Consider the following 23,679-nt stretch of genomic DNA (forward strand, 5'->3'; position numbering starts at 1 on the left):
CTCTTCCATGGCATCCCAAGGAAAGAATTCCAAGGATCCCCCCAAAGGAGATTTTGATGTGGCAAAATGATTTATTTGTGATGGTTGCCTCTGTCCCTGGGATTCCAATGTTCCATCTCTGTCTGTCCTGCTGTGGATAAAAAGCACAACCATGTCTTCAACAAGGCCAACATAAAGGCCAGTGCCCAGAGTTTTCACTTCATTGTCCTTGGGAGCCCACACAGTCTTCTGTGGCCCTAACAGGTCACTATAACCTGGGAAAATATCATTGGCTAAGGGCTGGCCCCAAAGCAAGCCTGTGAAATCTTGGGAAGTTAATTAATTATTCTCAAAAAGCTCCTGGTTAAAACCCAGGAGAACAAAGCTCTTATGCTTTCTCTCTGGGTGATATCCTCCAGTGAGAATTAACAAAAAAATAAATAAATGAAATAAGAAGAAAGAAATCAACTAATGGTTTCCAAATTTTTGAAATTAACTTTTATAAGAAAATTAATACACAATCTTGAGTGTTCAAGAAATAATTATTTTAGAGCATTGAAATTGTAAAAGCATTCTTATCAAATCATTGCAGGTCTTTGTTTTTATTTTGCTAAGACTTATTCTTTTTCCAATTCTGGCTAAGAGGGGTGATTTGTCATTTTCAGTCTAGAAAAAATAGGCACCAGTCTACAGTGAAATCCAGCCAATGGGACTGTGCTGGGCCTCACTCTGAAAATGAGGACAAATTGATTTGGTAAGTATTGTAAAGTGAAAAACAATATTTGAGATAATTTGATGATAATATTCTTTATCATTTAGACTGTTAAAGTCAAAATTAATTTGTAATTATGAGCTCTTAGTGTATATGTGTGCATATATAGAGAGCTTTTTAGAAAAACATGAATATTTTAACTTTCAGAAAAATAAAACATACAACTATACATGTTTATTCAATTTACAAAATTATGAAATATATATTTTTAATGCACTGGAGTCCACAGTATAAAGAGAAGCTGCTTAGGTCAGTCAAAGCCTTAAAGTCTAAGCTTGGTGCTCCTACCTTAAGGTCAGGAGAAGGGACGATGGAAAATGGTGGTAGTAACAGAGTAATGTTGAAGTTATTCCTCAAAAACTAGACTAGCAAAACCAACTCCTCAAGAAGACATCTACTATAAGCAATTGTGAAATAAGAGCAGGGGACACAAATCCCTGACAGCACAAGACTTGAATGGTATCAGCAGCCAAATGTTTCAAAACAACTCAAATAAATTAAGAACATATAAGAGGAATACAATAATAGCATAAATCTAAATTTTAAAACATTCAGAAATGAAATAATAACCCACAAAATAATCAAATAAATGAATACAATATTTCAAAAATAAATATTACCCTAGATGCTGTGTAGATAAGCAGAATAAGCAAAGGGGAAAGTTTAAAAAGATAAAGAGATAAAATGGAATCAAGAAAAAAATGACTGTGTGGAGTAATATCCAATAGCTCTATTATATATGAACTCAAAGGAAACCAAAGCAATGAAACAAAAACTGTTGATGGGAAGGTAAGGGAGGGTGGGGGTGAGGGGGAGAAATCAACCAAAGGACTTGTATGCATGCATACAATGGACACAGCCAACAGGGGGGTGAGGGCATGAGTGGGAGGGTTGAGGGGATAAGGACAGATATGTAATACCTTAATCAATAAAGAAATTAAAAAAACTGTTGCCTTTAAAGTTTCTCAAAAGCATTACATTCTACTAGCAAAATTCCACACAGCTAACAGCAATGTGTTAACCAATACTTTCCCTATGTGTCGAACATTTTCATAAAAAAGGTCTATTATAAAATAACAAAATAATATTAGTTTTATAATTTTAGCTGTTTCAAATAACTCAGCTTGGTATACTTGATATGTATGACCTTTTCCTCAAGAAGGATCTTATAGTATCCTTCCTTTTCCTTCCGAATAGTCTTAACTCACATTACATTAATTGCAAAATAATGATCCTTCTTCTTTTACCAGGTTTTGGGCACTTACCTCCTTTGAAATTTTGTTTTCCTTTATAAGCCTGTATTCTCCCAGGATCCTCCAAGCTTTAATCAAATCACTCAATCAATAAACATATTATCGAGCTCCCTCGGTGTTCTTGATATGGCAATGAGAAAGATGCAGTGTCTAGCTTATCAGTCTCACATCTAATAGTGATGTGTTTTAATTTTTAACTGACTATAAATATTTGTGTCTTTCCAAACATTATGAGTTTCTCAAATGTGTCTGAGATGACCTGCCATTGAAGCCAAAGCTACTTCTATTTGAAACATTCTGCAGTATGATAGAGAGACCAGGTTTTGGTTTAAAAAACACTCAGGCTTAAACCTTATCTCTGGCTCATACTAAATATATAACTGTAAGGATGGAACTTAATCTTTCTAAGCCTCATTTCCTCAGCGGTAAGATGGGTTTAATGATATTTTACTCCATGGGTTTATTGTGAGGATTAATGGGGCAACGTATGACAGTGCTTTGTAAACATGAAGCACCACACAGTTTTCAAGTTTCATAACTACTGAAAAGGCCCACATCAAACTCAATGTGTCTAGTATGAAATTCATTTAACAGTCATTCAAAAAGCATTTAGAGCCCTAGCCAGTTTGGCTCAGTGGACAGAGCATAAGCCTGAGACCAAAGGGTCCTGGGTTTGATTCTGGTCAAGGGCACCTACCTTGGTTGCAGGGTCCTCCCTGGCCCAGACCCTGGTCAGGCTCCTGCAGGAGGCAGCCAATCAATGTGTTTCTCTCACATCAATGTTTCTCTCTGTCTTTCCCTCTCTCCTCCACTCTCTCTAAAAATCAATGGGAAAATATCCTTAGATGAGGATTTTTTTTTAAAGAAAAAAGCATTTACAAAATGCCTGCTAGCCACCAGGGCACATTTCCTTATGACTACCTCAGTACTTCTTTCCTATTTTTATCAAAAATGCAGTCATCTTTCTATTTATGCATTTGCAAATATTCAGTTTCACTTTAAATCATTACACCTTCCTAATTATCAATATCCAGTCAATTTCTTTCTGGCTTTCCAATGTTTTCTTTTTAGTTTCTGACTTCTCTTCAATGATTTACTTTCTTATTCCTATATCCTTTTAAGGAAACCACAAAACATATGACTTCAATATTACCATACACAATTATGTTTTCAAATTGCCCCATCATGTTCAAAATTAAGCAAACACATTTTAAGTATCTATTTCTACCACAAAACAAAAAACTAACAGTTGCAAAGTGACTAACTATGAAATATTTAAGGAAAATAGACAATAGAACAAACTTGAGGAGTACTCTTAATGTCAAAACTATTATGGCACAATGAAAACACTGTGATTAGGAGTGTTATTTTAATTTCAAGGTAAAAAATAATGCCATATTTTTAAGCTAGTTATGCTTAGTGGATTTGTTACCTTGCTGAGTCTCCATCTGGACACTCCATGGCACATGACCATCGGGCATTATAATTTTGTGAAAAGTTATCAAGGGATTGTGGTATCTCCTTGGCATTCCTAACTATACATTTTAAGCTCAATTTAATAAATTAGTCAAACATAATATTGGATTAAATTTTTAAAAAAAGATTTATTTATCTAGCTAATCACTTGTTTGGTTTAAGTAATTAATATAATTAATTTAAAAATGCTTACAATTTTATGAAAAGCAATTTTGGTTTTACTACAGTTATGTGTGTATTCCACAAGTTCCAGCATGGTGTGGCATGCTACAAACACACTTATGATTCTCTTTACTCATATCTTTTTAACCAGAATATATGCTAAATCATTTTGTGGGGCATTCAACACAAGAGTACTAGCAATAATTTTTTTATATTTTAAGCTAAATATTTTCACAGAGTTGTTTTGAATCATTTTTTCCTGGAGCTGAATCGCAAAACTTACATTTTCAAATGTGACTTCTATTTAAAAAAAAAATGTTCCAAACAGGTGTTACCAAATTAATTTTGTAACACTTGAATAATTACACTTTATTTTTAGAACTGTGATTACTAAAAGCTTAAGGGATTTAAAGTATCATAGTAAAGGGAAGTTTATTTTGTGTTTACCCGTTGTGAATTGTATTTCTCCATTAGAGTTTAAAAACTATATTAAAAAATTAAATTTTCCCCAACTGTTTAGATCTAATTAAATTGAAAACAATATGGGGTGAAGAAAATTAAAACCATCCCACCACACCACCAATAGGAACCACAAAATTGGAATATGGCCCCTCTAGTTATCCAGTATTGATGAATAAGATTGAGACACTTAACCTATTGTCTCCTTGGGTTTCATTTCCCCTGAAATTCAGAAGTCTGGTTATGAGACTCTCTAATGTTGCTTTCACTGCCTCGGTTACCATCTCATCATAATACTCAGGTCTCTACAAATGCTTTCTTAACTCCCCTGGTTATGTAAAAGTTAATTCTTCAGATGCAAAAGTATCAGTTACTTTAATTTTATTTTTCTAAATATATTTTTATTGATTTCAGAGATACTAAAAGCTTAAGGGATTTAAAGTATCATAGTAAAGGGAAGTTTATTTTGTGTTTACCCGTTGTGAATTGTATTTCTCCATTAGAGTTTAAAAACTATATTAAAAAATTAAATTTTCCCCAACTGTTTAGATCTAATTAAATTGAAAACAATATGGGGTGAAGAAAATTAAAACCATCCCACCACACCACCAATAGGAACCACAAAATTGGAATATGGCCCCTCTAGTTATCCAGTATTGAATAAGATGGATGAGACACTTAACCTACTGTCTCCTTGCGTTTCATTTCCCCTGAAATTCAGAAAAGTCCGATTATGAGATTCTCTAATGTTGCTTTCAATGCCTCTGTTACCATCTCATCATAATACTCAGGTCTCTGCAAATGCTTTCTTAACTCCCCTGGTTATGTGAAAGTTAATTTTTTAGATGCAAAAGTATCGGTTACTTTATTTCTAAATATATTTTTATTGATTTCAGAGAAGGAGAGGGAGAGAGAGACAAAAACATCAAAGATGAGAGATAATCATTGAACGGCTGCCTCCTGTGCCCCCCACTGGGGAATGAGCCTGCAACCTGAGCATGTGCCCTGACCAGGATTCAAACCTGTGACCTCCAGATTCACAGGTCGATGCTAAACCACTGAGCCACATCGGCCCAGTCAAACAGAATTTTTAGAATGACGCCATATTTGAAAGATAATAATAAATTTGGATGCAGTAAAGAAAACCACAGAATATATACTGTCATCTTTTGCTAGTGGATATTTTTAGGTGTAGCAGAGTGTTCTTGAGAAAATACTGGGCTAGACATAAAAATTTTGGAATTGTAAACATCAAAATGGGTTGAAAATAAAAGTTAGGATGAGTTTACCACAGGAGTGTAGAGAAGTACATTAAGAACTGTCTCCTTGCGTTTCATTTCCCCTGAAATTCAGAAAAGTCCGATTATGAGATTCTCTAATGTTGCTTTCAATGCCTCTGTTACCATCTCATCATAATACTCAGGTCTCTGCAAATGCTTTCTTAACTCCCCTGGTTATGTGAAAGTTAATTTTTTAGATGCAAAAGTATCGGTTACTTTAATTTTATTTTTTAAATATATTTTTTATTGATTTCAGAGAAGAAGGAAAGGGAGAGAGAGAAAAAAACATCAAAGATGAGAGATAATCATTGAACGGCTGCCTCCTGTGCCCCACACTGGGGAATGAGCCTGCAACCTGAGCATGTGCCCTGACCAGGATTCAAACCTGTGACCTCCAGATTCACAGGTCGATGCTAAACCACTGAGCCACATCGGCCCAGTCAAACAGAATTTTTAGAATGACGCCATATTTGAAAGATAATAATAAATTTGGATGCAGTAAAGAAAACCACAGAATATATACTGTCATCTTTTGCTAGTGGATATTTTTAGGTGTAGCAGAGTGTTCTTGAGAAAATACTGGGCTAGACATAAAAATTTTGGAATTGTAAACATCAAAATGGGTTGAAAATAAAAGTTAGGATGAGTTTACCACAGGAGTGTAGAGAAGTACATTAAGAAACCAGGGACTATGCATAACGGATGGAAACAGAAAATAGTGCAGTGAAGGCTTTGAGGTGTGGCATGGGAGCAGGGTGGAGGGGGTTTATAGAGGGGAGAGAAGACACCTGTGATACTTTAAACAATAAAGATAAATTTAAACAAGAAAAAGGAAGAAAGAAACGAGGGGCTAAATCCTCTGCCCAATGTAACCAAATTAAGCAGGAGGAAAAACAGGTAAAAATGGTGCCTTGGAAGCCAAGTGAAAAAAAGTGTGCGTATAAAAGAGGAACTGCTTGACTGAGGCAAATACTATTAATATATAGTATTTGTTAAGTTAAGTTAAAGACTAAAACTATACAATTGTCTTACTTGAGATTAAAGAAACAACCACCTCACTTACTGCAGGTAATTACAAGAATGTGATTAAAATAATATAAATATCTAGCTCTGTATTAAAATAAGAGATACTATTAACAGATAGAATTTGGCAAAGAAATACAAAGCATGTTTTCATGCTCAGAAAAACAGTAACTATCTATTACAGTAGAAAGTCAAATGAGAAAAGTTATATCATCATTTTTAAGAAATCTGGGAAGACATTCATGAAATTCTTCAGTAGGTTGTGTGGAAAGTCTATTTCTTCACCTAATAAATAATATATATGGGTGTACATACAGGGGGTGATTCTGTTTTTTGACTTACAATTGTTTGAATTTGCAAAGATTTAAAGTTAATTTTTCCCTAAAGAAGGCATGCTTATATAAGGGAATACCTATTGTTTGATTTTGTTTTGGTTTGTTTTTATTGTTTTTGTTGCAAACCATTTCTTTGTCACATATTATATATGGTGACTGCTGAACTTCTTGGATCTGGATGTTTGTATTGAAGCAGGTATTCTATTATGTCACAATCCCATCTACTCTATAGTTGATTAGTACAGAGGAGATACAGGCTGAGTATTCGGAATATGTACGCAAGATTGTTAAACAGTACCTTTCTGACTGAATGAAACTGGAGACATGTAAATACTGTCCCTATTAGTAACCAATTTTGTCTTATAAACAAAGAAGAAAAATCGGATTGCCAATGAACAAGGAGAATATAGGCCTGAAGAGATATATAGGAAGAAAAACAAAATTAGGCAAGAGGTAAAGTGAGAGAACCTTTTAGGTTCACACTAATATTTTAATCCTTTTATTCTAGTCAAATTTTGACACTTATAATGTATTCCTTTTATTACTGAAAACACACATGCAAAACTTTGTTACTTAAAGCTCAATCATAGGTAATATGATAATTCCCATATTTATTCTCTAGAGTCACAAAAAAACCTTGGAAGATGGATCTTTTGAATTTTCAAAGATTTAAAAGCCATGGGTTTTTTGTTTGTTGTTTTGTTTGTTTTTTAAGGAAAGTTCCATCTGCCACTCAAGACAAAATATTTCTCTTGGGCTCACGGAGTTTCATTTAGGCATTCTTTCTAACAATTTGAATTCCAAACAGGAAACCAATAGCTGGTACATTTTGAAATAATGGAGCAGAGATAGGAGTAAATATCCAAACACACAAATAATGTATGGATATATTTATTTACAAAACACAGACTCCTCAGAGCATTATTAAATCTGTTAAGCAATAAAACTTATAATGATGAAGAGCATTCTAAAATATATTTAAACTTCTTCTTTTCCTTATTTCACAGTAATATTTTCTGATGTGAGTTTTTAAGTTTTGATTGCTTGTAACCAAATGATTCATACATCAAGAGAAACTAAAGATTCCACAGAGTCCTTTGTACACAATAATAGTGAAAACACCTTTTAAGTTATGAAAGTCAGGGCTCAATAGTCTGTGCTCCTGGCTTAGAGTAACAAGACACAGCTAACGTTACCATGACTATCTTATGGATATCTTCAAATAGTGTTGTGAGAGTGCTGAAAAACAGAACAAGTTTTCAACTGATAAAAATGATTAGCCCTGCCCAGCTGGCTCAGATGGTTGGAGCATTGTATGCACCAAAAGGTTGTGGGTTCAATTCCTATTCAGGGCACAGGACTAGGTTACAGGTTTGATACTCCGTAGGGGTACATAAGGGAAGCAATGTTTCTCTCTATCTCTCTCTCCCTTCCTCTCTCTAAATATATTCTTGGGTGAGGACTGAGGAAAAAAAGATTAAAGTCTTAGAACAATTGTGTTATGACATAAAAAACAAGAATTAGGTCAGCTAAAATAATTGCATATTGAATCATTTTTTTATCACAACCAGTATTTTTCTTAGCATATAATGTCTTTCATGTATTTTTAAATTTTGTTTTCCAAGTACATGACATAAAAAACAAGAATTAGATCAGCTAAAATAATTGCATATTGAATCATTTTTTATTACAACCAGTATTTTTCTTAGCATATGTCTTTCATGTATTTTTAAATTTTGTTTTCCAAGTAATGAACCATGAACATCTGTATTAATTTTAAGCACAACTTATGCATGCAGCCTAATGTGTTATTAAAATGATTAGTTTTGTTATAAAAATAAATTTAATACACATTGAAGTAATTTTAAAAACAGAAACAAACAAAATCTCAATATTACACTATAAGACTCCACTACTACCATTGGTCTTCTAGGTTTCTTCCCTACATATTCGCATTTTTATGTGACAGATATTAACTTACATACACAATTTTGTCAGCATTTATTTTCTATGTGGATTTGAATGGCAATAGTATAACATTATCGATGATAACAAAATGATAAAATAGTTATGTTGCAAATAAAATGTTAGATTGCAAATAAGACTTTATACTGATTTTGCAATTAAGTCTATTTTTATTATGCATGACTCTATGACCAAATAAGGGAACCAGTAAACTATTGTCCAGAATCAAAACTGGCTTTCTTTTTTTTTTTTGTAAATAAAGTTTTATTGCATCACTGCCACATTCTTTTTATTTATTTGTTGTCTATAGAGTTTTGCAGTAAAATGGCAGAGTTTAGCGTTTGTGGCAGCGATGGTATGGCCCACAATGCTGGAAATAACAATTTATCCCTTAAAAAAATGTTTGTTTGCCAAATTCCTGCCTTAGGATATCAAAGAAATATAACATTGAATACTGCTTCCAAAAGCTTATGATCTAGTTGAGCAGAAAAATACACACATCAAATAAATAACCACTACTTGCTTCAGTTTGCCTAATAAGGCTCGCAAAGCAGTGGTATTCCACTTGGGAAAATAATTTGGAATAATCTTTAATGATCTTTGATGATTTAACCTAAATGATTTTTCTGGATAAGAGAGTGGATTAATAAGAACCTAACATTTAAAACTTTATTGAAAACAAATAAACAATAACCTAATATATTACTTGTATTTAGATATTTTAAAATTAACATATTTAATATAATTGTGATTTATATATTGTCTTTTTGACTTAACTACTCAAGAATAAACCACAGCTGGAATTTCTTTTTGAAATTAAAAAAAAAGGGGGGGCATGTATTTGGTTGAGAATACAGCCTCAGCTATAAATTCTAAACATTTTCAAGCCTATATATGTTTTATGCTTTGATAAATGGCATTCATAAAGGAAAATAAAGCCACCATTATATAAAATTATTAATAGTGAAGATTCTTCTATGGTAGAAATTTTAAAGACTATTGTGTATACTTTAGTGACTGGATGTACCTCCGTAGAGCATCAATATTTTGGATTCACTTTAAAATATATTACATATTGCCTTGACCAGTTTGGCTCAGTGGATAGAGCGTCAGCCTGCGGACTGAAGGGTCCCGGGTTCGATTCCAGTCAAGGGCATGTACCTTGGTTACGGGCACATCCCCAGTGTGGGGTGTGCAAGAGGCAGCTAGTCAATGTTTCTCTCTCATCAATGTTTCTAACTCTGTATCCCTCTCCCTTCCTCTTTGTAAAAAATCAATAAAATATATTAAAAAATAAAATATGTTACATATTTATATTGTATTTTTTAATTATAAGCAATCATAGGGATATTTTTTACCCTTCATTTGTTAGCTGAGAGAATTGAAATTCAGCAAGTATATGGAAGTAATTTGGTTATGGAGATAGTTACTTTTCAACCTAAAATATACTTTCATTTTTCCTAAAGCATAGTATGTGCTCCCATAGTATAAAAAAAATGTTTGGTTATTACTTCAGAACAAATAAAAATAAATAATAAAAGTAAAATATTAGAAGTATTCATTAGGGTAATTTTGTCATATAGTATTGTTAAACAAACTTGTAGGGAGTCATTGGTTCCATTGATATTCTAGGGAATCACAAGAGGAATATTCACCAACACTAAGTTCATTATTAATAATTATGTATAACAGGACATTGTGAAAATTAAGTTACAAAATTTTTATTAAAACATTTCTTACATACCATTATATTGGCTGGGCCGCAAAAAAATTCTTTGTGGGCTGCATGTGGCCCGCGGGCCATAAGTTTGACATGCTTGGTCTATACAAATATTGTAGGAACAAAGCCACAGTGATGGAAAAATATAGACTTTCCTTAGTTGGCAATCTTGATTACCAACAGCCACAGTGTGGGTATTCAAAAGTTTCTTTTTCTAAACTGGGAGATAAAATGCTGGAGGTGAATAAGGCTTGTGTCGTCTCTTATTGATTTGATAATAACTCTGTGCTGTGAGGTATATCATGTGGATTTTCTTCAAGTATAAATTTAAAAAAGGGAAATAACAAAGAAAAAATGACCTGAGCCTATAACTCACACTTGCATCTTTTCATTGTGCTTGCCTATTGTCTGTGGACAGATTGGAGTAAAAGTAGAGTCCTATGTAGCTGCAAGCTGCTTTGAGATGGTTTTGATTTACAGAGCAAATACACTAAATTGCTCTGTACCATGGATTCACAGGGCTGGTACAAAAAATCCTCAAAGGGCAAATGGATAAAAGGGCAAAAGACAAATGTTATTAAACACTTTTGCCAATAGATAATAGAAGCAGAGAAACCGCTTTCACAGAAAAAGTTGGAAAAACAAGAAGCTCTTTCAAACTTATATGTGTTGTTCCCAGGGATTAACTATAGGAGATAATAGGAGGAAAAAAAAATGTGTCCTAGATGCTTATTTCTAAATCCCACTTCTATAGCTTTGGTATTTAGAAATAGGGAAGAATATGGGTTCGAGTATCAACCTCCCTGAGCACTAATAAATTTCCTCTTTCTTCAGTGTGGATCAATTTGGTCATGACACCATTCTTCAGATCATTCACCTTGCTTTATTCAGTTGGAATAAAGCACCAAACTATTGCTGTGTGCTAGGATTTTCCCTCCATTAACTCACTGCAATTGTCCATTTCCATCTCTTTATATGTGACCTGAAAGTAGATACATGTTAGGTCTTACAAACTATGTTTTATTTTGAATAAATACATCATTTTTATATCATTTATTCAAGATAAAATATGCTTTGTAAGATGTCTTTTTTTGAGGGAAAATATCTCATCATATATTTACACTCTTCATGATATGTAGCTACAAACACAAAACCAAAATAGCACTGGGATCCTGCTTCTATGTTGTGCCTCATCTATGTACAAGGTTACATTCTCAGGAAGGATTGAAAGTGTAGAAATAGTAAGTGAATTTTCTTCATGATATGATAGTGAACCTTGTGTGATGTAGAGATCATTGCTTTCATTTATTTGTCTTCTAAATGACCATGGTGGCTGCTGTGGGGTCCACCTCTCTTATCTCTATACTTTCCTTGGAAAACTGTCAGCCAGAAACCTCTACCCTCAGTGGCTTCTTATTTTCTGTCTTCTCCATTGCTGTCCTAAATCAGTAATTCAGTATTGAGTAGATCAACTTATCTTTTGAGCCTTTTTCCCCCACTGGCTTTCTGTCATTTTATCCATTACCTGTATTTATTGCACAAAGCTTTAATCTACATGCAGAAATGCATTAAATATTTTTGAGAGGACAGAAAGGCATCAATATGCCAATATGCAGAATTTGCAACCTGATAGATTTATTTTTGTCTAATATTTTATAAAATATATTTTAAATGTATCAATATATTTTTATTTTGGTTTCATTTTGAATATCAAAAGGAAAGCTTATGAATTCTATGTTAAAATTAGGAGATGCTAGGGAAAATAGATTTCTCCAGGAAATCATTCAGTAATATAAAGTAGAAAAAGTATTTTCTGTCCAGTTTAAGAGCAAGGGAAGATTGTAAGCCAGTAGCCTCAGACTTGGAGCACAAAATTAAGACCTAGGTGGCTGTCTTCTGCAGATGTACTAGCAGATGGGGGCGGGTTGAAAGCATCCAAGAGAAACCCTCCATTCTGATGCTCTACAGCTGAGCATGTCAAACTCAAAGGCTAACATGGGCCAACTAAACAAGGTTTAAGTTTACGTGGGCCACAAAAAACAAAAGCTTCAATTTTCATAAAAATATCGGTTGATTTCGATAGAGACTTGCTGAATACAAAGGGCTGAAATAAATGAGTAATTAACATAAAATAATAGAACATTTTAATGAAATAATATTTTTTCTTCAATATTAACTTACCAGACACTAAGTAACTGCACAAATTAATAAGCAACATGCAAATAAACCTATTTTTCTTGTTCTCCTAAAGCAAAATATTTCCTGTTGTGCTCACCAAACAAGTCAGTCCAAGACTAATGATGTGGCAATTGGCTGCTAAAATATTCACTGCTAGTATTAGTGAGAGAAATGGTGCACCTGTGCATAAGGCGTATAAGGGAAATGAATGCAACATGATTATAGTAATCAGTCATTAGCAAATGTTGTAGTTCATTATTAATAATTATGTATAACAGGACATTGTGAAAATTAAGTTACAAAATTTTTATTAAAACATTTCTTACATACCATTATATTGGCTGGGCCGCAAAAAAATTCTTTGTGGGCTGCATGTGGCCCGCGGGCCATAAGTTTGACATGCTTGGTCTATACAAATATTGTAGGAACAAAGCCACAGTGATGGAAAAATATAGACTTTCCTTAGTTGGCAATCTTGATTACCAACAGCCACAGTGTGGGTATTCAAAAGTTTCTTTTTCTAAACTGGGAGATAAAATGCTGGAGGTGAATAAGGCTTGTGTCTGAGTCTGAATTCTCCAATGGAAAATCAGGATTAGGACAAAGAAAACAAAGAAAACAAAGTGTATGGGTAATTCTATCAGGACCGAGTATTTCCACAGTAGATGTCATTGTGACAACCCACGGATCTATTGAGACCAGCTATATGTTTGCTAATCCCAAGGATACAGGTTCAGACTCACCCAGACACTTCATGTCAGAAATATGCACATACTCAAGAATGAGACCAGGGCCTGGCCAGTGTGGCTCAGGTGGTTGAGCATTGTCCGATGCACCAGGAGACTATAGGTCAGGGCACATGCCCAAGATGCAGCTCAAGCCACAGTACAGGACATGCAGGAGGCAGTCAGTTGATATTTCTCTCTCATTGATGTTTCTATCTCTCTCTCCCTCTCTCTTCCTCTCTTCTCTCTCATTGGTGTTTCTATCTCTCTCTCCCTCTCTCTTCCTCTCTCTGAAATCAATAAAAACATGTTTTAAAAAAGAAGACAAAATCCATTTGCCATTCCAAGAGTCCTCTTTTCACTTCTGATAGTGACACTACGTTTGAGAGGTAGAGAAAAAAGAAAACCTAAAATCCTAAATACTGACATGGTTTTCTGTCTAAGATAAAATAGAAAAAAAAGACATATAGCTCTCTGCAACAAACAAAATCTAGACCCACTGTAAAAACAAATAATTTTCAAGTCATTGAACATCACACAAACACACACACACACACACACACACACACGCACACGCACACTCACACTCACACACACAATCACAAAAACAAAACAAAACAAAACAACACAAAACAAAACAAAACCATAAAGCTATAATTGGTGAGTAGGATAGTCAGAATTTTAAAAGATAACCCTCCAGGATTACCATCCTTTTGTTAGTCATTTAAATACTACTATAAGCACTGCTGTTAAGGAACTCTGTGGATGGGTTTTAAGGTTACTACTTTGCTGATCACCATGGATAAGCCAGGGGATCCTAATGTGATCATCATAGGAGACAGAAGAGTCTGTAGGACCAATTAAGTTGAAGAGAAGAAGAGGAGGCAGAAGTGAGGGGAAAATATGAGAGTTCACAGAAATTAGAAACCTTAAAGGGTTGGCTTTGAAGATGGCTACCAGTCAGAAGATATGATCAGCCTGGAGAAGCTAGTAACAACCCCTGTCCTATAGCCATTCAGACATGAATTCATGAATTCTGCCAACAACCTGAATGAGCCTGGGGACAGATTTCCCTTAAAGCCTCTGAAAGGAATGCAGCTCTTCTGGCACCTTCATTCAACCTTGAGACTGTGGGCAGAGAACCAGCTGAGTCACACCAGCTGGGTCTACAGAACTGTGAGAAAATAAGTGGGTGTTGTTTTAAGTCCCTAAGTCTGTATTAATTTGTTATGACAGCAAGAAATACTAACATAGCGAAGGACAGGACATAAATAAGGTGAGCCCTATGATCTTTCCAGTTTACAGTCTTGAAGGAGTGAACAGGCCATGGTTCAGGCAAAGAAAATCCAGGCAGAGCCCAGCACCACTCTCCCTTGAGTAGACAGAACTGATAATCATGGGAGACCAAGCTGGAGGGAGTTCACTGTACACAGGAGAGAGGGGGACGGAGAAAGAGAACTCCAGCGTTCTGCAAAAAAACTTCTCTTATATTCAACAGAGTACTGGTCAGCACTTGCATATAAAGAAGATTCACAAGGCACTGGATAGCATTATCCCAAATAATTTGAGGGACAATGACAGGAGCTCACACAGGCCCATGAATAGTGCCTCTTTCAACTGGACAAATCAGAAGAACTCATATTCACAGGGCATGCATGTGGTACAGAAAAGAGTCCTGCAGTGTCAGTGGGAATCAATTAACTCTATATTTGACACTGCCCTGGTCCTCATAACCAATCTTAAAGGAAAATATGAAAGTATCAAATTATTTCCATAACTAAACCACATCCCAAAACTATGCTCAGGAATATTAGGAGGAATTCAAAAATGCCTAGTCCACACTGTCTTGTATCCAATCGAACAGGTGAGACATATATGTAAAGAAGCAAGAAATTATAACTTGGAATGGGGAAAGTGTTCAATCAATCAAAACTGATCCAGAACTGACACCTGCCAGGATCAGCAGACAAGGATATTATTATCGTTATTATTCCTGTAGGCGACATACTCAAAAATAAAGTATAGACACGAGAGAATTTAAAAAATTTTGAACTACCAGAGGTGAAAATTGCAATGTTAAAAATGAATAGTATACTGGATAAGATTAAGGGCAGATTAACTTTCAAAAAGTTGATGAATTTAAAGATATAGCAATACATACTATCTAAAATTAAAAAGAGAGAGATGATAGAGTATATGAATGAAATACCACTGACTTGTGGAACCAACTTCAAGAAGCATGGGAGTCAGAAGATATATTTGAACAATCTATAGCCTAAGTTTTCCAAGTTTAATAAAAAGTATAAACCCACAAATCAAAGAAGCCCAATGAACTCAAACTCTATAAATACAAGAAATGCTTCACCCATCAACATAATTAAGTTACTAAAGAACAAAGATTAAGAGGAAGTCCTCAGGGGAGAGAGAGAGAGAGAGAGAGAGAGAGAGAGAGAGAGAGAAGAGCCAGGAACAAAATAAGGTTAACAGCAGATATTTTGTCAGAGAGGAAGAAAAGAAGAAGACAGTGAGAGCTCTCTTTAAATTCTATACTCAGCAAATTCAATACTTTATAATACTATACTCAATGAAAAAATCTTTCAAAAAGTGAAGGCAAAATAAAGACTTTCAGACAGATAAAATCCAGGAGACTTCATTGCCAGCAGATTTGCACTGTAAGGAATGTGAAAGCAATGTCTTCAGGAAGAAAAAAAATGATACCTGATGGAAATCTGGACCTGCACAACTGATGAAGAACTGGCAAAGGTAGGAAGATACAAAATTGTTCTTATTGTTTAAATTTTAGGAATATAATTAATTATTTAAGCAAACATACTGACAATGTATAATAAGGTTTATAACATACTAGAGGCCCAATCCACAAAATTCTACATGGGGGCGGGGGGGGGGAGAGGTAGTCCCTCAGCCCAGCCTGCCCCCTATCACAGTCCAGAAGCCCTCAGGGGATATCCTACTGATGGCTTAGGCCCACTCAGGGAGTGGGCCTAAGCTGTAGTCTGGCCTCCTTCTGTGGAAGGTGACCAGGCTGATCACGGGAAAGGCACCACCCTCATCACCCTGCTGTTGCTGCCACTGCTGGCTGCCATAGCCACCAAGGTGTTTTCATCAACACAGACTCCAGTTCCTTCACCATGAAAAAATGACAACTTTCTTTAGGCATTTTCAAGATGTGTCTTTCATAGGATATTACATTTCTTTCTTCTTTCTTTTTGTATCCTCACCTGAGGATATATTAAGAGAATGTGGAAGAGAAAGGGGAAGACAGAGAGAAAAATCAAAGTGAGAGGAACACTTTGATTGGTTGCCTCCTGCATAAGCCCTGACCTGGGCCCGGGCCAGGGAGAAGCCTGCAACCTAGGTACATGCCCTTAGTCAGAATTGAACCCAGACCCTGTGGTGGCAGTCGCAGGCTGAGGCATTATCCACTGAGCCAAACCGGCTAGGGCAGGATATGACATTTCTTAGCCCTCCAGCAGCAGGCCTCCATTTTTTCCTCTAGGAGTGAGGTGGAAAAACCATAGATCACCTTCTTGGATTCTTATTACCCAAGTTACCAAGAACACTACGAGTGGTGGTGTACAGGGAGCTTAGCCAATGAGCGGTCAGAAAAGGTGTTTCCTCTGCAGCTCATGCACAGAGGTGGGACTGATGGCAAGCCACGGCTGGTACACCCCCCCATCTCCAGGCCTGCTCAAGCCTCCGTCACAGCTTGGGCAGAGCCCCCTCAGCTCTGCTCAAAACTCCACTGTGGCTTGGGCAGAGCCCCCCAGCTCCACTCCGGCCCTGCACAAGCCTCCCATGTGACTTGGGCAGAGCCTGGCTGGCTCCACTCTGGCCCTGCTCAAGCCTCCACTGTGGCTTGGGCAGGACTCCCCAGCTCCACTCAAGCCCCCACCATGTCTTGGGCAGGGCCTCAAAGCAAGCATTCTGCCTGGCTGCTCATGCTGCCTGCTCTCAGCGGTCGCTCTCCCCCCCAGGACTGGGAGACTCGGGCGGGCTGAGAGGACTGGGCACCGCCATCTTGTGGCTATGGGCGCCACCATCTTTGTGATGGAGTGATGGTTAATTTGCATATTACCCTTTTATTATATAGGATGTAAAATGTATCACAAAAAATAGCGCAAAGCTGTTTAGAAGAGATATGGAAAGATATTATTTAAGCTTCTCTTCCTTTGCATGAATGGTATACTATTACTAAAGATTGATAATTATGAGTTATATGTGTATACCCTAAAATCCAAAGAAACCACTAAAATAATAAAACAAAGAGTATACGTAACAAGCAATCAAAATAATGTGGAATTATGTTTTAAAAAATTAATTTGTTGAAAGGAAGGCAAAGAAGAAGGAAAAGAGGAACAAAGAACAAATAGGATTGACAGTAAATAAATAGCAAGATGACAAACTTTAAAATAATTATATCACTAGTCTTAGTAAATGTAAGTGGCTTAAACACCCCAACATTTGTCAATCATATAAAAAGCAAGACCTGAGTATATGTTGCCTTCAAGTAATTTTCTTTAAATAAACAGACTGAAATAGGTTAACACTTTAAGAATGGGGAGATTAGATCAGTCTCTATCCAATCTGGAGAGAGAAACCACACAATAAGGAGTATTTTAATATTAATAATTTTATATACCACACAATTTATATATGATGTATACATAATATAAATAATTCTAATGTAATGTAATGTAATGTAATCTTAGAGGGCAAGTAAAAACATGGGAAGAGAAGTCTAAAGATTTCAACAGGCTACAGGAGAGAATCCAGGGAGGGGCACACTGGGAAGGAGGGATTGGCCCTTGTTAAAGAAGGTGGAGTTGCAGCCATTTGATAGACGTTTGCTGGGTTGCCTGGGTCGGAGCTGGTTCAGAGTCACCAGGCAAACAGGAACATTATCTGGGACACAGGTCAGTGCATGTTGATGGGCAGGGACTCAGTCGATGTTTTACTACAGGTGCTGAGGAGACAGACAGTGGGGGAGGCCTCTCTCTGCAGGCACCAGCTTTGGCTCTGGCAGATCCAGGATGCTGTCCAGGGCTATGTGGGCAACCCTGCAGGGATCCTGATATATATGCCTGGGGGTGAAGAAAGGGATCACAAAGTAGATTCTAGGTCTGAGCTATCTAGTCTCCTGGTTATGCTGCCACTGCCTGAATCCACAGCTGAAGAAAATATTTCATGTCAACAGTATGGTATTGGTGCAAAGACAAACAAATAGGTCACCGGAACATAATAGAAAGTTCAGAAATGAACCCACATATACATGGATGTTGGGAAGCACAGGAGACTTGATTGGAAGTTTGGGCCAGCACATGAACAACTGATTTGCAACAAAGGTGCAAAGACAATTGTGTAGAGTAAGAATGATCTTTTCACAAATTGTGGTAGAGCAATGAGATATCTATATGCAAAAAAACCTCGAGCTTCAATCTACACCTTGGATCACATGCAAAAATTTACTCAAATGGATCACAGATAAATGTAAAACTTAAAATGATACAACTTCCAGAAGAGAACATAGAGGAATATCTTTGTGTCCTTTGGCTAGGCAAAGATATTTTTAGATTTGACAGCAAAAATACTATCCATGAAGAACAAATCAATATATGTTATTTATCACAATAAAAAATGCCTGGGTTTTGGAAGATACTGTTAAGAAAATGAAAAGTAAAAGTGCAGACAGGGAGAAAATATTTGCATATAATATACCTGATAAAGGAGTTGGGTCCATAAAGAATTCTCACAGCTTCACAGTAAGAAAAAATAATTTAGTTTAAAAAATGTGCATGTGTGCAAATGATTGCTGTACTTAAAAAGATGTACAAGCCCTAACTGGTTTGGCTCAGTGGATAGTGTGTCGGCCTGTGGACTCAAAGGTCCCAGGTTGGATTCTGGTCAAGGGCATGTACCTTGGTTGCAGGCACATCCCCAGTAGGGAGTGTGCAAGAGGCAGCTGATTGATGTCTCTCTCTCATCGATGTTTCTAACTCTCTATCCCTCTTCTTTCCTCTCTTTAAAAAAATCAATAAAATATATATATTTTTAAAAAGATGTACAAATTATATATAAGCATATAAAAGTTATTCAATACTATTAGTCATTTGGGCCATGAAAATTAAAACCAAAATGTGATACCACTGCACACCTATTAAAATACTTTACCTACAATTAAAGACAGGCCATACCAAATATTGATGAGGATGTGGATGACCTGAAACTCTCTTATACAACTTGTGTGAATGCAATGTTTCAAATATTTTGAAAGTTTCACTATTTTAAAAAAAATTAATCATACATTGATCCAGCCATTTCACTCCTAGGGAGGTTCTACTCTCTAGGTCTCTAAGATAAATGAAAACATATGGGCAGTTTTGAGGTAGAAGAAACAAAGATATCTATACCAATAAGAGCCTAGGTGGTCCTCGCGCCCTCGCACAACGCCCTCACATCATCACAAGATGGCCACCACAAGATGGCTGGCAGGGGAGGGTAGTTGGGGGCAAACAGAACTGCAGGGGAGGGCAGTTAGGGTGACAAGGCCAGCAGGGGAGGGCAGTTAGGGTGACCAGGCCAGCAGGGGAAGGCAGTTGTGGGTGATTGGGCTGGCAGGGAAGCAGTTAGGTGTCAATCCGGCCAGCAGAGGAGTGGTTAGGGGCAATCAGGCAGGCAGGCAGGCGAGCGGTTAGGAGCCAGCAGTCTCGGATTGTGAGAGGGATGTCTGACTGCATGTTTAGCAGTCGGACATCCCCCGAGGGGTCCCAGATTAAAGAGGATGCAGGCCAGGCTGAGGGACACCCCACTACACACACATGCATGAATTTCGTGCATTGGACCTCTAGTCTTTAATAATGGGGTTTAAGTTATAAAACTTGCCCCACCGGTGCTCACCCCACTTTGTCTTCTGGTAGAGGTCAAGAATTACACAGAAAAACTTTTTGTTTTTCAAATTTGAGTTTTAGGTATAAACTTTCGACTTCATTATTATAACTACTTTTAGTGATAAACAACATTTCTTATAATATTCATTGACCTTTAGATAAATCCTTGTGCACTTTCCCGGAGCTCAGCTCAATAAGCACTTTTATCCTGCCCTCTGCTTGAGGGAATACTATATGCATTATGCAAACATCTCCACTGAAATGAAACACAGTGCACTGAGTTTAAATAAACTTCATTCATATCTTTGAAATCTTGGTAACGCAAATATCTACATTCCAGAATGGGCATGCATTGTAGTTTTATTGAGTATTTCTTTGAGAGAAAGCTGGTGCAAGCATTAAGTTGAGATGTTTAACCTTTCATACAGTTGATTTTGTACATTTTGGAAAAAAATAACATGTTGACAAATCATAACCATAAAACCTTTAGAAAGAAAAAAGTAAACCCGCCAACTGGTTAATTGGGTAAGACATTGAGCAAGGCTACAATATGTGATAAAAAGCTGAATTGAATATGCCACTTAAATATGACATAAATAAAGTACAAAGACCCAACTTTGATAGAGAAATAAAGTATACATACAAGAAGTACATTTATTATTAAATGTAACATTAAGATGACTTCCAAAATAACCCACATTTCAGCAGATGGGTTACAAAATAAAATAAAAAATAACAGCTATTTTTTAACTAACAGCTATTATTTTCCTAAAAGTCACTATCCATGCGTTTCCTTATGCTACTGATTACTATATTCTCCATTTAATCTCCAAATCTTGCCAGCAATGTAGCCACGATGAGGTTTCTATCAATGCACTGCACTTTGTCACTACTGTCTGGGAAAGAGGCTCACACCAGCACATTGCCCGTTCAAAAGCCGTGTTCAATACAAGCAGTGTTCCTTGTTGAAGGAATTAATAATAATAACTAGGCACTTTTTTTTTTATTGAGCACTTACAATGTCCAGGAATCTTTAGAGCACATTCCATGTAGTCTTATATTGGGTTCCCTAGAAGCAGAGCTTTCGTGATGCACACAGTTGTCTTGTTAATTAATAATAATAACTAGGCACTTTTTTTTTATTGAGCACTTACAATGTCCAGGAATCTTTAGAGCACATTCCATGTAGTCTTATATTGGGTTCCCTAGAAGCAGAGCTTTCGTGATGCACACAGTTGAAGGAAAGGCTCAGGAAAAATCCATTATGATTAAGGGAAGCAGTTTAAGAAAGGGACAAAAGCAACTCAATGTGGCAAGCAGGTAGAGTCCAGCTTGTAGCCAGATCCTAGCAGGAGCCCCCCAGAATTGCTGTGCCTTGACACAGCAACTTGGGTTTTGTAGGGTCTGGAGGGATTGTGTAGACCCAGAACCCTTCTTATAATAAGGATGCCTCAACCATCCCAGGGGCAATCCTCACACAGAGATCAAGTGGGAGCTGAGAGCTAAAGCCCAGCCGCAGCAAGGGGAAGTGCAGACCACTGAACCAGCGAGGGATCCAGAGCTTCTGGGCCTGAACCAGCAGCATCTGCTGCAGGTGTGTTAACTTATTTCATCCTGGAAACAACCCTGCCAGGTCCATACTCTTTTTACGTCTGTTTTTTTTTTTAAATAGAAAACTGATGCATAGAGAGGCTTCTTAACTTGTCAATATTACATAGTAAGTATGTAGCAGCATGCACACTTAGAAGGAAAAAAAAAAGGAGACTGTGAGGGATGCAGGAGCAAGGAAGTGAAGGGGAGAGAGAGGGTAAAAGTAGATAAATATGCAAAATGTGCCTATGACCTCCTTCTGCTTTTTAGATGCTCCTAGAATATCATATGTCTTGGGAAATTCAAATAAATTGCTATCAATAATATTTCACATTCTTTTCCTGATTCTTAAATTGAGGAGGAATTTAGGTAGGGTGACATAGTACTTAAGACACAAATCAAGAAATACATATTTTAAAATTCCAATTTTTCATGTGCAAATTGCAATGAAAACTCCCATCTATACACAACCAGAAAACTCCTCACTTCCCTTCCCAAAATATTTACCTGGCTATTTAACATACATATGTTGATTTCAGAGAGGAAAGGGGAGGGAAAGAGAGATAGATCAAACCATGACCTCCTGGCTCATAGGTCTATGCTCAATCACTGAGTTATATGGGCTGGGCTTAATTTCTCTTTCTTATGTTTTGTCATACATACAAAGACTGCATATTTACAAATATAAGCCATTGTATTACAAGATGGTTGAGGTGAGTGATGTGTAAACAAGACTAAGGCAATTCATGTGATCACATAGAACTGATCTTTCTCTTAAGTTCTCCTGCATAGGTTTTTAAATCCTGTATTTCATACCTTAAATTTTTCCTGGACATCTTAAGTCGTCATTGCCTGTATGTTTAGCTGAACATCCAATAGTAATACTTGCTTTATCTAAGTATTTTTTATATTCTGCATTATTTTGATGTCCAAAATGTTCATAAAGGAAAACCTATAGTATCATATCATACAGTTCTATGTTCCATGCTATAGTTTTAAAATGGTTAATATGATTTCAACAACATGGTGAAAATATTGTGGCATTGAAATGCTAATTTGAATTCCACCTAGGAGGCATTCTCTTTTCCATGTAGTTTTTTTATATTCTTTATTCGCAGCACTTTTCTCCCAGAAGTCCCCAAGGAAGCTTGCTACTTCTTCCAGTTTCTGCTACATGCATCTTATATGGGCTTCACTGACAATCCAGCAAAGCCCTGACAAAGGCAGACAGACAGGCGGCAAAAGAGAGGAGGAGCAATTTTCTACATCAAAGATACTACAACACACTTGACAAAATTCTATAACAAGGTGTATAACACACATTATCCATGCATCCTGGAAACATCCTTGTCATTCCAGGGCTTGGTGAGTCTTGCCAGGCACTTTGAAATTGTACTTGCAAATGCAATTCCTAGTTCTTGCAATATGATCTAGGTGAGTGATGCATAAACAAACATCTCTCTTATCACACAACATCTGGGAAGACAAATGGAATTCAGGTAACACATTCTGAGCAATTATACATATAGAGACTACTCCTGGTGATATTTCTTTTCATCCTACACATGTTTCACTGCTCATATAAAATGATTGCTGTCTGATGAAAGACTTTAACAAGCAGCAAAGAAACAAAACTGCAATGGCATGAAAAACAATAAAATAACAACATTTGACCTAACAACATAACAGCTTATGATAATGAGGAAATGCAGTTATAAAAGAATATAAATATCAAACCTCTTTTGAGACAAAGAAGGAGATCATAATTTAGTAAGCATGATCAGTTTTTAAATCAATTCAGTGATAACAATAATTACTTAGAAGGCAGCATCTGGTAGAAAAGGCTCTTAAATGTCT

Source organism: Myotis brandtii, unplaced genomic scaffold (genome assembly GCF_000412655.1).
Source record: "Myotis brandtii unplaced genomic scaffold, ASM41265v1 scaffold116, whole genome shotgun sequence".
NCBI classification, from domain to species: Eukaryota; Metazoa; Chordata; class Mammalia; order Chiroptera; family Vespertilionidae; genus Myotis; species Myotis brandtii.